This window comes from Grampus griseus (genome assembly GCF_964374135.1).
Source record: "Grampus griseus genome assembly, chromosome: 2".
Lineage (NCBI taxonomy): Eukaryota > Metazoa > Chordata > Mammalia > Artiodactyla > Delphinidae > Grampus > Grampus griseus.
Window position 1 is genome coordinate 55,540,006 of NC_139018.1, and position 15,215 is coordinate 55,555,220.

Consider the following 15,215-nt stretch of genomic DNA (forward strand, 5'->3'; position numbering starts at 1 on the left):
TATCTTATTGAAATATGATAAATGTATGAATAGTCTTCTACATTTCTAAATTATGATTTAATGTTTGGATGAAATTATTCCTTTACACTGCAAAACTCAGATGTTTGAAGTTATGAGTATCTGTTTACTGGGATATTTTTTTTCCTAAAGTTTCAGAGACATATTCCATTTCACTGGTATTAACAACTCTATGAATTCACATAGTTTTGCCAAAGTTCTATTTAAATGAAAACAGAAATACTACAGCTTTCACAATTCTTCCATTATATAATAGAATAACTAGATGTAGCCAGTGTATCATATATTCTAACAGATTTTAATAGTTATGAATGATTTAGTATTGTATGTATTCAAAGTGTTTATTGTTGTCAATATTTTGCTTTGTAGAGATAACATTTGGAATGCATATTTTGTAGCATGCTTTTCCACTTTGATTAATGCTTGATAATTTTTTGATCTGATGTTTCTATTTGTTTATTGCTTTTCTATTTATTAATTGTTTTATGTTTCCATTTATAGTCAACAATTTTCATTTAGATTTGAGACTCTTATTTATTACTCTCTTTAATGATTCATTGACATTTTTTTCCTAGGGATTTTTAGTTTTTACACATTGAGATATTTTAAAATTTCTTAATTTTTTTGATTAATTAAGTTAATGCTCATATTATATGTGTTATATATAAGATATGTTCAAAATGCATAATTTATACACATACAAGATTTAGCTGGATAGCTGGATAATTTCCCACTCAATGTTTACATGAATATCTTGTAATCACATGAAAATAATCATGATATAAGCAGTGATAGCTTATTTCTGGAATTTATTTAACCAAATATTTTAAAACTTATCTGGATTTTGTTACCCTTGAGTGTCATTAAAATATGCCATGATTTTTGATGTAAAAGAGATCCTAAGTAAGTATTTTTAAGAATTATATGCAGGTTGAGCATTTATTGCTTTATCAAAAAATCTTATACATTTTTTTGAATATTCCTTTGTCGTATCATCAGAAAAAATAATTTTTCCATAATAAGACATTTAGTAATATAAGCCTACATTTGTGCTTACAGTTTATCTTTTCTAGCCCTTACTTATTTATTCTCCTGAATAAGCATCTCTCACAAACTGGAGAAGCCTTATCGTTTACCACTGTGCATTTATAATGCATTTTCCCCCTACTGGATACCAGAAGATAACAAAGAAACTTCCACTCTGTCTTAAGTAATTAAATCAAATATCCCTTTCTCTGTGAAAACTTCCGTCTTCCTCAGGCCTAGTCACTTTGCTTTCTGTGATTATATTATATTTAAAAAAAAATCTCTTAGAGCAATTGTTATATTATACAATAATTATTTGAAAATTATAATGAGAACTCGTTGAGTGTACTAATTTCTCTATGTATTTTCAGTAATTATCACAATGCCTGATATGTACTTGGTGTTTAATAAATATTTGCTGAATAAATTATTCAGTGAAAGAAATGGAATAGAAGTACAATTAGAGTTGGTCAAAGGATATGAGCTAAAGTATTGCTAATTAGAGAAACAAACTAGGATATTTCTGGACAATACAAAAGAGATGAAATATAGCATATAATTTACACAATTATTTAACATTTTAAGAAACTTAAATTTGATATGTTATTATATGTAATTATACTATTGCATATTTATTGTATAATATAGAATATACTGTTGAATACAAAATATTTAGTCCCTAGATTTGTTTCTCAGAATCATCACCTATATTAAAGTTTAAAAAAAACAAACACTAGAGCATCATTATATTGTCTTCTGTTTAGAGCACAATGCATTTAATTTACCTGCTATTCCTAATTTTAAGAATATAAAGGGAAATATTAACATTGAGTATGTAGATCTTCTGGAGAAAATTTTTGGGAAAGCAAGTGCAATAATGAAGAAGAAGCAAGAGCAAGAGGGAATAGGTAAACATTTTATCTGTCAATTTTATTCAATGTGGATTAAAAACTCTTCCATCTGCTTGTGGCTGTAAAAGTCCCCTGGATGCTAGTAAACTTAATGTTATTACCTAGTAATCTGGTATCACTTGCTTCAGCTAATTAGTAATATCTCATATGTATTCAAAGCACACTGCAGTGTATATACTACCATTGGTTGACACATAACAGGCAAATTTTAAATATTTGGTGGCAAAAAAATGAGTGAATTAAGTATAAAAATTCTTCGTTTTTACAAATAATCCTGCAGTGTATGCATTTAGCAATGACATACCATATCCCTTCACCCCCAATTTTTTCTTTTAATGATAAGCTAGAGAGTTTTACGTTTTGGCATTGACCAAGGCATCCTTAATGTTCCCCTGAGGTTGACTAAACTTTATACAGGTTTCTTTCTTTTTTTTTTTTACAATGCCACAAAACCTTTATTAACATTTTGAACAGGTTCAGCTATTACTGAAACTGGTCATTTCTAATCTTAAACTGGGGCAAATGGCTAGAGTGCAGAGTGATTCCATCATTGGGTATTATGAATGCAAGACTGAATAATTAACAGCCACCCCTCAGATGGAGGACCAGGTGCAGTGTCGACTCTTTCTAGATGTTGTAATCAGAAAGAGTGTGGCCGTCTTCCAGCTGTTTGCCTGCAAAGATGAGCCTCTGCTGGTCAGGGGGGATGCCTTCTTATCCTGGATCTTGGCCTTCACGTTCTCGATGGTGTCACTGGACTCCACCTCCAGGGTGACGGTCTTGCCAGTCAGGGTCTTCACGAAGATCTGCATACCACCCCTCAGATGGAGGACCAGGTGCAGGGTAGACTCTTTCTGGATGTTGTAATCAGAAAGAGTGCAGCCATCTTCCAGCTGTTTGCCTGCAAAGATGAGCCTCTGCTTGTCAGACTATAGGCCCCTGACCTCCCTTTTCTTAGAGCATGTACTTTGGAAAACTTGCAATTGTAAATTCCTTTTCTGCCTTTTTGAGGTGTAAATTTTCTCCCAGCCTCTTGCAAATTTTGCATCCTAGGAATGTCTTTCTCACAAATTTGGGAGCCATCCCTTTGAAATATAATTACAAAGAAGGATAGGGTCCCTGTCTCCCAGTCTCTATTGGAAGGTATGAGCCTAATTTCTTTAAGTACCAATTAGCAGAGATGGCCTAATCACACTGAACAACCTCCCTTCTCATGTCCTCTAAGACTTTTCCACTAACTCACATCAGTACTTAAAAACTCTTTGCCTTGAGTTGAGTTCAGTCTTTCTCCCCTATGGCAATAATCTTGACCCATATTATAATATTCTTGAATAAAGTCTTCCTTACCATTTTTTAACAAGTGTTCAGTACAATTTCTCTTTGACAGTATAGAATTTAAATATAACAAGTTTATCTGTATTAGTCATCCTAACAACTAACGTTAAAAAAAAATCAGTTGATGAAACCATGGTTCATCAGTTTTCAGATTTTCTTAACTCAGTCTTCAGATTTTCTTTTCTTTTCTTGGTGTAGGCAGTAGATCCCTGTGATGGTTAATTTTATGTGTCTACTTGACTAGGCCTTGGGGTGCCCAGACACTTGGTTAAACATTATTCTGGGAATGTCCATCTGTGAGAATGTTTCTGGATGAGATTAATTAATTTTAATTGGTAGACTGAATAAAGCAGATTGCCCTCCCAAATATGGGTGGGCTTCATCCAATCAACTGAAGACTTGAATATAACAAAAATATTGAATAAGAGGAAACTCCTCCTGCCTGACTACTTGAATTGGGACTCTAGTCTTTTCCTGCCTTTGGCCTCAACCTGAAACATTCGTTCTTCTTGGGTCTCAAACCTGATGGCCCTCAGGCTGGAACTTACATCATCAAATTTTTAGTTCTTAGGTCTTCAGACTCTAGCTGAAATCATGCCATCAGCTCTCCGGGATGTTCAGCTTGCTGCAGATCTTGGGACATTTTAGCCTCCATAATCAAATAATCATAAGCCAATTCCTTTAGGTCATGAAAGGTCAGAGGACCGAGTTCCAGCCCTAAGCAAAGAGCAAGGACATTGTTCCAAAACGTTTGAACCCTGTGTTCCAATTTGGCTTTCATTGGAACTGGACTAAGATATATCAATTTGTTATCCAATAAATATAATGTTGACAGTATGTAACCAGAGAGTTCATAGTATCTTTAAGTATTATAAAATGGCTAGAATTTTCATAAAGTGAAGGTACTCAGTGGTTCTCTTCAGATCCTCTTTGATCTCAAAATATAATTAACATGAGAACCATAACTGTGGAATTTAAACATTTTATTGTCATGGAAATTCAGTAACTTAGTGTCAGTGTAATTCTGCAAACTGTAGTCTCTGAATGAATTAAAATCATTCAGACAAAAAATGATTTTTCCATATAATTTCCTCACCTTAAAAAAAAAAAAAGAATTCAAACTATATTGCCTCTAGAGGATTCTCTGCCTGAATCATACTTGTGTCTACCAAGGTAAATGGTCAGCTAATTTAAAATTAACATCATTAGTTGAAGGGATGAAGTACTGAATATACTACAGTTCTCTGCTATTTCTTGAGAGTTTTTTCTATGTCTAATGCAATATTCTTTTCAACTGAGAACAGAATATTCAAGCCCCTTGCATCTATAAAGGAAACTTCATAGGAGATGACTCTGAAAATGTTTTGGGGTCCTTTTTACTCTGGAAACAAAGGTAATTATGTCAGTCTAAATCTTGGTGAGTGAAAGGGAAGGTAACAGTAAATATTCACATTACTTATAAATTCCTATGAATTGCCTCTCAATTTTCCTCACTCACAGTGATAACCAATGGAAAGCAGGTAGAAATTGGAGGTCAAGAATGCAATTAACTTTCCTGATGAATTTTGGGAACAATTCTTTAATAAATGATGGTAATGATATACACAGTTAATGAATGTTACTGAGAGAGTTGCTTGACTCTGGCCCAAATTGTTGCAAAATTCTCCATGCCCCATATTTTAGACCGAAAACTAAATGAAAGAGGACGATTAATTTTAAAAGTTACGTCATTGTGCTGGCCTCCTTTGTATTTCTTGCACTCAATTCAGCTGTCAGTTACAAAGTTAGTTTTACCTATTGACACTTTTTGTCCCAATGCAACATTTTCTGTATTAAAACAATAGAAAAATATTTCAAGCTCAAAAGAATTTTGGTACGTCTGTCATCTTTTAAAGTTAACTATTTTAATTAAGCAATAATGATTGAGACATAAGACATTTCCAGAAAATTAATAGTTGCTAGAAAGTGCTGATGCATTAGGCTAAACCAACAACTATATTCTCTTGGTAAATACATAGACTTTTAAATCATACTTGCATTTCTGAGATAAAATGAAAAACAAATAATATGGTTCAAATATTTTTTATTCCTTGTCTTATTTTAATTGCCTAAAATGAAGTATTTTTTTATCATTAAGGAAAAATAAACTTATTTTCATAAAGTATTCTTTTTCTTTTTAAAAAAATTTTATTGAAATACAGTTGATTTACAATGTTGTGTTAGTTTTGGGTGTACAGTAAAGTGATTCAGTTATACATATATATATAAATATATATATTTTTACATTCTTTTTCATATCTATTCTTTTACTATGGTTTTCTACTTTATTCTTCAATTCAAATAAAATATATTTGTACATTTACTTAAGGAAAAATACTGTCCTAAGCATAATAGAGAATGTAAATATTGCACTCTCTTTACTCTTCAAAGGCACACAGCTTTGTGAGGATCTTTTCGGGTAAATGAAACATAAAGCCAACTGATACTAGCATTATTCCAAAGTTACAAAATACAAAGGAAGAATGGTAACAATTCTTTAATCACATACCGAGGAATCCATAAAAGCCTTTGGAGAAAGACATCCATAAAGGCCTCTGGAGTAGAAGTATAATTTTTCCCTGATCTGTACATCAATTAGGATAAAATTCTTCTGTGGGTTGCAGTAACCTCTACTATAGGAACTTAGGTAAATAAAAGGCTTAATTTTTTTCTTGCATGAGAGTAGTCTAGAAGTAGGTAGTCCAGAAGCAGTATAGCAACCGAAAACTTCCGTGAAGGAACCAAGAGCTTTCTCTCTTTCTGCTCCATCATCCTTAGTGACAACTGCTATGCTACAGGTATAACATATATTCCAGGAAGTTAGAAGGAAGTAAAAAGAAAATATGGTACTTGTGTACTCCTACTTATGGCTTATGGGAAAAATGCTGATGTTCTGCCCCATCTAGCAACATAGGCAAATATATTTTAGTTTTCCAGTCACTGGAGCAGGTAAGAAAAAGATAAAAATAAAGGAACTGAAATCTGTGTTGAGTGATCCAACTTATATTACCTACAACAATTCAAATCTTTGACTATATAGAACTACTCAGAATTGGAAAGAAAGTGGTATTACTTTCTGTCTTAGCCATTTCTGGCTTCTATAATAAAAATACCATAGACTAGGTGGCTTAGACAACAAACATTTATTTCTCACAGATCTGATGGGTGGGAAGTCCAGGATCAAGGCACTGGAAAGTCTGCTGTCTGGTGAGGTTCGGGCTCCTGGCTTGTAGAGAGCTGCCTACTTACTGTGTCTTTACTTGGCAGAGGGGAGAGGTAGTGCAGGGAAAGAGTAAGGAACAGATGAGGCATCCAGAGAGAGAGAGAGAGAGGAAGCTCTTTCCTGTCCTTATTATAAAGACACTAAGTCTATAATAAGGGCTCCACCCTCATGACCTAATTATCTCCCAGAGACCCCATTTCCAAATACCATCACACTGGGAATTAGGGTTTCAACATATGAATGGAGAGGGGCAAACATGCAGTCCATAATATTCCACCTCTGGATATGCAGAATTCATGTCCTTCAACCATGCCAAATACATTCATTCCATCCAAATACCTCCTAAAGTCTAAATTCATTCCAGCATCAATTCTAAAATCTAAAGTCCAAAGTCTTACCTAAATATCATCTATATCATCTCTTTTTTTCTTAACTAACCTGGCTAGAGGCTTATAGATTTTATTGATCTTTTCAAAGAACCAGCTTTTGGTTGTATTGATTTCCTCTTTCGATTTCACTGATTTCTGCTATAATTCTTATTATTTCTTTTGTCCTACTTACTTTGGATAAAATTTTCTCACATTTTTCTAGCTTCTTAAGGTGGAAACTTAGATTATTGATTTTAGTTCTTCCTTCTTTTCTAATATGTACATTAAACACTATAAATTTTCTTTGAAGTACTGCTTTCTCTGCATCCCACAAATTTTGATAACTTGTGCTTTTATTTTCATTTAGTTCAAATATTTTAAAATTTCTCTTGAGATTTCTTCTTTGATTCATATGTATTTAGAAGTATCATATTTAATATCTATTTATTTTGGATTTATATAGTTATCTTTCTGTTACTGATTTCTATTTCATTCCACTATAGTCTGAGAGCAGACATTGTATGATTTCTATTCTTTTAAATTTGTTAAGGTATGTTTATGACCCAGAATGTGGTTTATCTTGGCAAATGTACCATGAGGTTTTGCCAAAAATGCATATTCTGCTGTTGTTGGATGAAATGGTTTATAGGTGTCAATTATATCTAGTTTATTGATGGTGTTGTTGAGTTCAACCACATTCTTACTGATTTTCTACCTGCTGAATCTGTCCATTTCTGAGAGAGGATTATTGAAGTTTCCAAGTATGATAGCAGATTCATCTATTTCTCTTTTCAGGTCTATCATTTTTTTGCCTCACATAGTGTGATGCTGTGTTAGTCACATACACATTAAGAATTGTTATGTCTTCTTGGAGAACTGACTCCTTTATCATTATGTAACGTTTTTCATTATTTCTGAAAACTTTCCTTACTCTGAAGTCTTCTGTGTCTGAAGTTAAAATAGCTATTCCTGTTTTCTTTTGATTAGTGTTATCATAGTATGTTACCCTCCTTCCAGTTACTTATAATCTATATGTGTCTTTATATTTAAAATGGTTTTCTTGTAGAGAAAATATAGTTGAGTCATATTTTTAATCCACCCTGACAATCTTCATCATTTAATTGGTACGTTCAGACCATTGACATTTAAACTGATTCTTGATATTGTTGGATTAATATCTACCATATTCGTTAGTATGTTCTATTTGTGGCCCTTGTTCTTTGTTCCTAATTTTGTCTTCTCCTCTTTTTCTGCCTTTTGTGACTTAAAGTAAGCATTTTATATTATTCCATTTTCTATTCTTCTTTAGTGTTGAGGGTTTAGTTAAGCTTCTCCATGGCATTGCTTCCTTGGCATCTATTCTGTTTGGTCAAGCAGCCTGCAGTGACCTTAAACTGACACTAGCCCTTCATGCAAGTATTGTACATGCTCTTAATAACAGCTGCAGAGTCACAAGTAAATGTTAAGTTCCTGATATGATTTCCCCAATAGCCCTTGTGATCAACAGTCTCCTCTGCCTCCTAATACCTTCCCCTTATATACCTCTTGTATAAGACCTCCACAGGGCTTACCAAAATACCACTCTTTTGCTTTGAATTGACTAATACAAGCCTTAGTGTGGGAACCCCAAACTGCTCCACTCACATACCCTAATAAAAGCATGTGCCCCAGGTCTGTCTCTCCCTCTGTCTGCACTCTTTCTTGACCTCTCCCTGTGGTCCCTCGAGATTTGTCAGGTACTTCCTCCAAGACCCATGAGTAATTAATTCCTCTATTTCACTTTCTCTTGCAGTCTATTGTTGAACCGTGGCTCACCATCTGGCACCCTGTGCACCACTTGACAAGTGTTAGTTTCACAGATTCATAACACTTAGCATATCAGTTCTTCCCCTCCTGCTTAAGTGGTTGCCCTAGAGTTTTCAATATTCATTTACAACTAATCCAAGTCTGCTTTTAAATTATACTATATGATTTCACAGGTAGTGTGAGTATGTTATAATAACAAAATAATTTTAATTCCTCCTTCCATCCCTTATATCATTGCTGTCATTCATTTCACTTATATATGTGTATATATACATTTATAATATAAAGTCAAATACATTGTTGCTATTCTTTTAAACAAACTATTATCCCTTAGATCAATTAAGAATAAGAAAAATAAAAATTTTTATTTTACTTTCACTTATTCCATCTTTGATGTTCTTCCTTTATCTATGTAGATCTGAGTTTCTGATCTATATAATTTTCCTTGTCTCTAAAGAACTCCTTTTACCATTTCTTTCAAGGCAGGTTGACTGGCAATAATTTTTGTTTGTCTGAGAAAGTGTTAATTTCTTCACTTTTGAAGGATAATTTTGTATGGAATTCTAGGTTGGTGGATTTTTTTCTCTGAGCACTTTAAATATTTCGCTCCACTTTATTACTGATATGTTTTCTGAGCAGAAGCCAGACATAATTTTTATATTTGTTCCTCTATAAGTAAGGTTTTTTTTTCCTGTAACATTTTTCAGGACTTTTTTCTTTGTCTTTGATTTTCTGTAGTGTGAAAATGACATGCCTAGATTTACTTTATTGGGATTTATCATGCTTGATATTCTCTCAGCTTCCTGGATCTATGGTTTAGTGCCTGGCATTAATTTGGGAAAATTCTCAGTCATTATTGTTTCAAATAGTTCTTTCATTCCTTTCGCTCTTTTATTCTCCTTCTGGTATTTCCATTATGCATATGTTACACTTTTTGTAGTTGTCCCATAGTCCTTGGATATTCTGTTCTTTGTCTTTCATCTTTGTTCCCTTTGCTATTTAGTTTTTGAGGATTCTATTGATATATCCTCAGCCTGACCAGTCTATTAATAAGCCCATCGAATGTATTCTTCTTCTCTGTTACAGTGTTTTTTATCTAGCATTTGTTTTTGGTTCTTTCATAGAATTTCCATCTTTTAGCTTACATTATCCATCTGTTCTCTTATTTTTTCTCCTTTATCCATTAGAGCCTTTAGCATATTAATCACAGATGTTTTAAATTCCTGGTCTGATAATTCCAACATCTCTGCCATATATGGTTCTGATGCTTGCTTTGTCTCTTCAAATTGTGTTTTTGTCTTTTGGTATACCTTATACTTTTTTCTTGATAGCTGGACATGATAGACTAAGTAAAAGACACTGCTGTAAATAGGCCTTAAATATGTGGTGGTGAGGTGTGAGTGTAAGGGACTTATCCTATAGTTCTAAGATTAGGTCTCAGTCTTTCAGGAAGCCTATGCCTCTGGACTGAGAACTTCAAAAGTGTTTCTCAAAAAAAAAAATAATAATAATAGCCTTAGGGCTTCCCTGGTGGCACAGTGGTTGAGAGTCCACCTGCCGATGCAGCGGACGTGGGTTCGTGCCCTGGTCCGGGAAGATCCCACATGCCTCGGAGCTGCTGGGCCAGTGAGCCATGGCCGCTGAGCCTGCGCGTCCAGAGCCTGTGCTCCGCAACGGGAGAGGCCACAGCAGTGAGAGGCCCGCGTACCACACACACACACACACACACACACACACACACACACACACACACACACACACACACACACACACACACACACACACACACACACACACACACACACACACACACACACACACACACACACACACACACAAAGTGTTTCTCAGTTTCTTCTCCTCACTTAGGTGGAACAGGATGGCTAGTGTGGGCTGGATTTGAGTATTTCCTGTCTTGCCTGTGGAATGCTAGAACCAACTGGAGTTTGGTGTTTACTTTTCTCAGGTCAGGTAGGCTCTGATAATACCCCAGCAGGTTAGGCTCTGCTTAATTAGTTTCTGCTGAGAGTAGTCCTTGTTAAGAAGAACAGAGTTCTCTGGCATAGTTCAAAAAGGGTTCTTTTTTCCTCTCCCGTCAGGAAGCAAAAAGGAATTTTTCTCTGATATTTACTGTGGGAATCTGGTTGAGCTCTCTAGGTGAATCTCACAATATTGTGGGACCTCCAAGACTGGGTCCCCTTGGAATTTTTAACTATCAGAGTTGTCTGCACTCGGCCTCCAGCAATGTGTCAATTAGAGTTTAGGTTTTTCCACCCCAGCAATTTTTCCTACGGCAGTTTATGATTATGAGGTTCTGCTCCAGAAAGCCATGATTCCCTGTCTGTCTCTCCAGTATTGGAGGGCAGATATGTGTCCTGTGTTTGTTACTGACTCTAAGCCACTTTTATGGTCTTGCCTATACGTGCTTCCTGCAAGATCCCTCAAGTGGTGGTGTATAACATTTTGGTCTGGTACTTAGGAGACCTGGGGCCAAGGTGAGTTCTGCTGCTGATTAACAGCAGACCTAAACATTGTTTCCTTACTTCTCCTAACAGAAATTGTATACACACATAAAGTACTTTGTGATGTATTATTTGAGCAGTTTTAATGGTAGGCAAAATAACTCTCCCCCCTTCAAAGATGCCCATGTCCTAATCCCCAGAACCTGTGAGTATGTTGTTAAGTGGAATTAAGGTTAATGACAGAATTCATGTTGCTAATCAGCTGACCCTGGGATGGGGAGAGTATCCTGGTTTATCCAGGTGGGCCCAATGTACACAAAATTCCTTATAAGGGAGAGAGAGAGAGCGAAGAGCAGGTGAGTCAGTAGCAGAGAGGGAAGAAGGGTGCCGGGAGCCAAGAAATTCGGGCAGCCTCTAGAAGCCGGGAAAGGTAAGGTGACATATGCTCCCCTAGAGCCACCAAAAGGAGCTCAGGCCTGCCAATAGCTTGATTTTAGCCTCCTGTGACCCCTTTTCAGACTTCTGGTCTCCAGAATTATGATAATAAGCTTGTTTTAAGCCACCAAGTTTGTGGTAATTGGTTACAGCAGCAATAGAAAACTAATACAGTTATCATTACAAACCTGTAATGTAGGTATCATTTTGTCTGTTTTGTAGATAGGAAATGAGGCTCAGAGTTTAAATGGCATGCTTAAGAAAACTCGACCATTAAATATTGCTTAGGAAATTAACTCGGGTGTTTGGACTCCAAATCCAGTGAACTTTTTATTGTAAAATGAGGAGGTTGGATAACATACTCTCTAAGGTTGTTCCAGCTCTAACATTTACTGATTTAAAGTATCAAATGAAATCTCAGACTAAAATGGGAGGATTTGTTGGTTGTGTATCTCCTTAGTTCTCGGGAGTGTTTCCAAAGCAAAAAGGTTTTGGCATCATTTTGCTGTATAGCAAAATACGTGGGTTTTTTGTTTTGTTTTGTTTGTTTCCAAATGCAAGCCTTGTAGGCTTTGCTCCTAGCTCTGAAGTTTAGCTGCTTAGGCTCTTTCGCATACAGCACTGAAATAGCTTTTTCCTTCTGTGCTGTTAGGGATTTACTGACAGTTCACCAAACTGACTTTCTGCTGACACAAACAGATTTTTGCTTGACCTGTTTCTTGAATGAAATTTGTCTTTTCAACAATTGAAAACAGTTGAAGAGGTAGGCTTAAATTTGGCATCTATTTTGAAGCATATTACATAAATTTCTTATATACATGGTAACTAATACATGTATTTATATACTGGTATAAATTCCTTTAAAATATTTGTTTTATTTTCTAAATGTCATTTTAAAGTGCTGGTGTTTTATTTTCAAAATATCATTTAATAGGATTTAGAGACAAGTGTGTAGAAATATGGTCCATAATTCCACTAACCAGATGATTCTCTGTTGACCTCTCAGAAAAGAGGGGAATAGTCTATGCATGTACTTAGAAAATATAAACAGACTAGGATGGTGTAAAATGAAAGGAAAAAGGAAAGTTTTTATGTAACTGGTTGGGTTTATGTGCATATCTATTAAATCTGATAAAACTTAATCACTTTCTATAAGCAATGTCACACATTTGTGTAGTATATTATGTAGCCAAACAAGAGAAAGAAAATTCTACATTGAATGCTGCTTACCTGATCTGTCATTCCAAAAAACCTAGATCCTGACTCTATCATATGGGGTACACTTTGCATGGGATTTAGGAAGTGGATTTAAAAATTGCATTCAATGAAATTGAACCCAAAATGTTATAAATAAAGCAACAGATGAACTTGAGAATGACTTAACTCAGGAGTGAAATGCACAATTATTATTTGTACATAAAAGAAACTGCAAATGCTGTTTTAATTTTCCATCTTTTCTTAGTAAATATGGATGAAATTCTTTGCTGGGGTAATTAAGTGACTTGTTTTAGTATATTTTCCTTTTTCACTTATTGTCAAAATTCTACTTTGTTCACTGATCTATTCCTGTATTTGGCAGCAAAATAATTGCTTCTATGTGCCATGGCTCTTAGTTTTCACTGTAGAGAATTACTGGCTTCTTCATCAGAAATTGTCTATAGGTTAGACTTATAAAAAAAAACCTACTTCAGATAACACTGTAATTTGTCACAAGTTGCATACATGTTTCTGAGGTCTGAGAGCTCTCTACATCCACGTATCTGTTGTGACTATCTGTTAGGTTTCTAGTGAAAGAACACGATGCTTGCAGTGCAGTGAAGCCACCGCAATCTAGTTTGGCAGAAAAAGATCTTCCTCATTGTCTAAGGGAAAAACAGCCACCTAATTGCAAAGATAAAAGTAAATTGTATTATGGAAAGATTTTGTATGCTAGTCTTGAAAATCTCTACTGGTTGTAACACTTCAAGTATTTTTTGTTGATTTGATTTCGGTTTTTATTAGAGTTTATTTTTAAGCTCTTCAGGACTTTTATCAAAAAGACTGGTGCCAAGGTGGGCAAGAATATTAAAGAATGTCTCTACCGTTAAGGTGCTCTTACATTCATTGGAGCAGTAGATTATATACAAAAAGTTAAATATTAGAATAAAATAGAATTCAATGGAAACTACCTAGTGTACGTATAAATAATTTACAAATAAGTCTGTTTTAATCTTTCATTGAAATGCTTAATAGACAAATGTGAAAAGAAATTCTTTTATATGTATGAATTATAAATCATTTGAATCCATGAAATACTACTTATTGAGCATTGTTATATCAGGAACTTTATATACGTGAACATAATGATCACAGCAGTGCTATGGTGTGTTACTATTTTTCCTATTTTATAGATCAGGAAACTAAGGAAATAGTTAAATAACATGTTGAAGACTGTATGGCTAGGAAGTCACATATGGAAATATGACTGGGGGCTTCTGATACCAAAGTATGTGTTTGTTCTTCTGTACTACTGCCTCTAAATGAATTAGAATTGTCTTGTTTATCTACCCTGATAATAAACTTATTTTATAAAATTAAAAAGATGATAGTAATATTTTATCAGGTACCAACAGTTCCAAAGCTTATTTGCTACCCAAAGACAGACTATTTGACTTTTAGAAATACCTTCTTCTAGGGCAATAGTAATAGCATTCCAAATGATTTTGAGCGAGTAACTTAGATATGAAAGAGAAACAGTGTTATGAGAAGATCAGTAAATTGTGAAAAATCAAGTGTCTACATAACCATAAGCCATAATATTTTAAATTAATTCTATAGTTCTTAAAGTGTTTTCAAATGATTCTTTTTTCCTAGAGTCAGAATGACTGTCAAGTAATCATTTGTTCATCCTGTAGTCGTTGTTGATAATGGTAAGGAACCATATGTGGTGAGGCTTAATTCTAGTTGAAGTTATTGTGTGCTTTTGTACGAGGTTATGAATTTCCATTCAATCAAATACATCATTCTTAGAATTTATCTGTGACAGAAATGTGGCACAAACTATTAATTAACTCCTCATCCAATGTGAGAACATTATGTACTAAAATCAACAAATTGAACCCCAAAAGAACCCATGCTGAAAGATTTATAACATGAATAAAAATATATTAGATTTTAAAACCAATTTTACGGAGAAGTAATTTAATGATAGTGATTTAAGGAGACATTTTTTAAATGAATGGGCACAATTTAGAATCTAAATTTTAAAGGGCTTAAATTTTGAGTATCTCTTATGACATCTTCCAATATTAAAGCTGATTTAACTGTCATGGATACAAATTATTTGTGGGTGTGCATGTGTGAATATATGTGCATACATAATCTCAGCATAGTGAATTACCCATTCATACAATTTTATTTTAGTCTACATTGAAATATATTCATATGTTTATCAATGTTTCAATTGTTGGGAAAACCAGATTTCTTTGGGTATACATTTATGCTGGTTGACAGTTATAATGTTTTTTTGTCAGTGATGTGAGGTAAAGGGGTTGCAATGGGGATGTAATTTCAATGTGAAATTAGGTAAGATTTTTTAGTCTTTGAGTAAAAA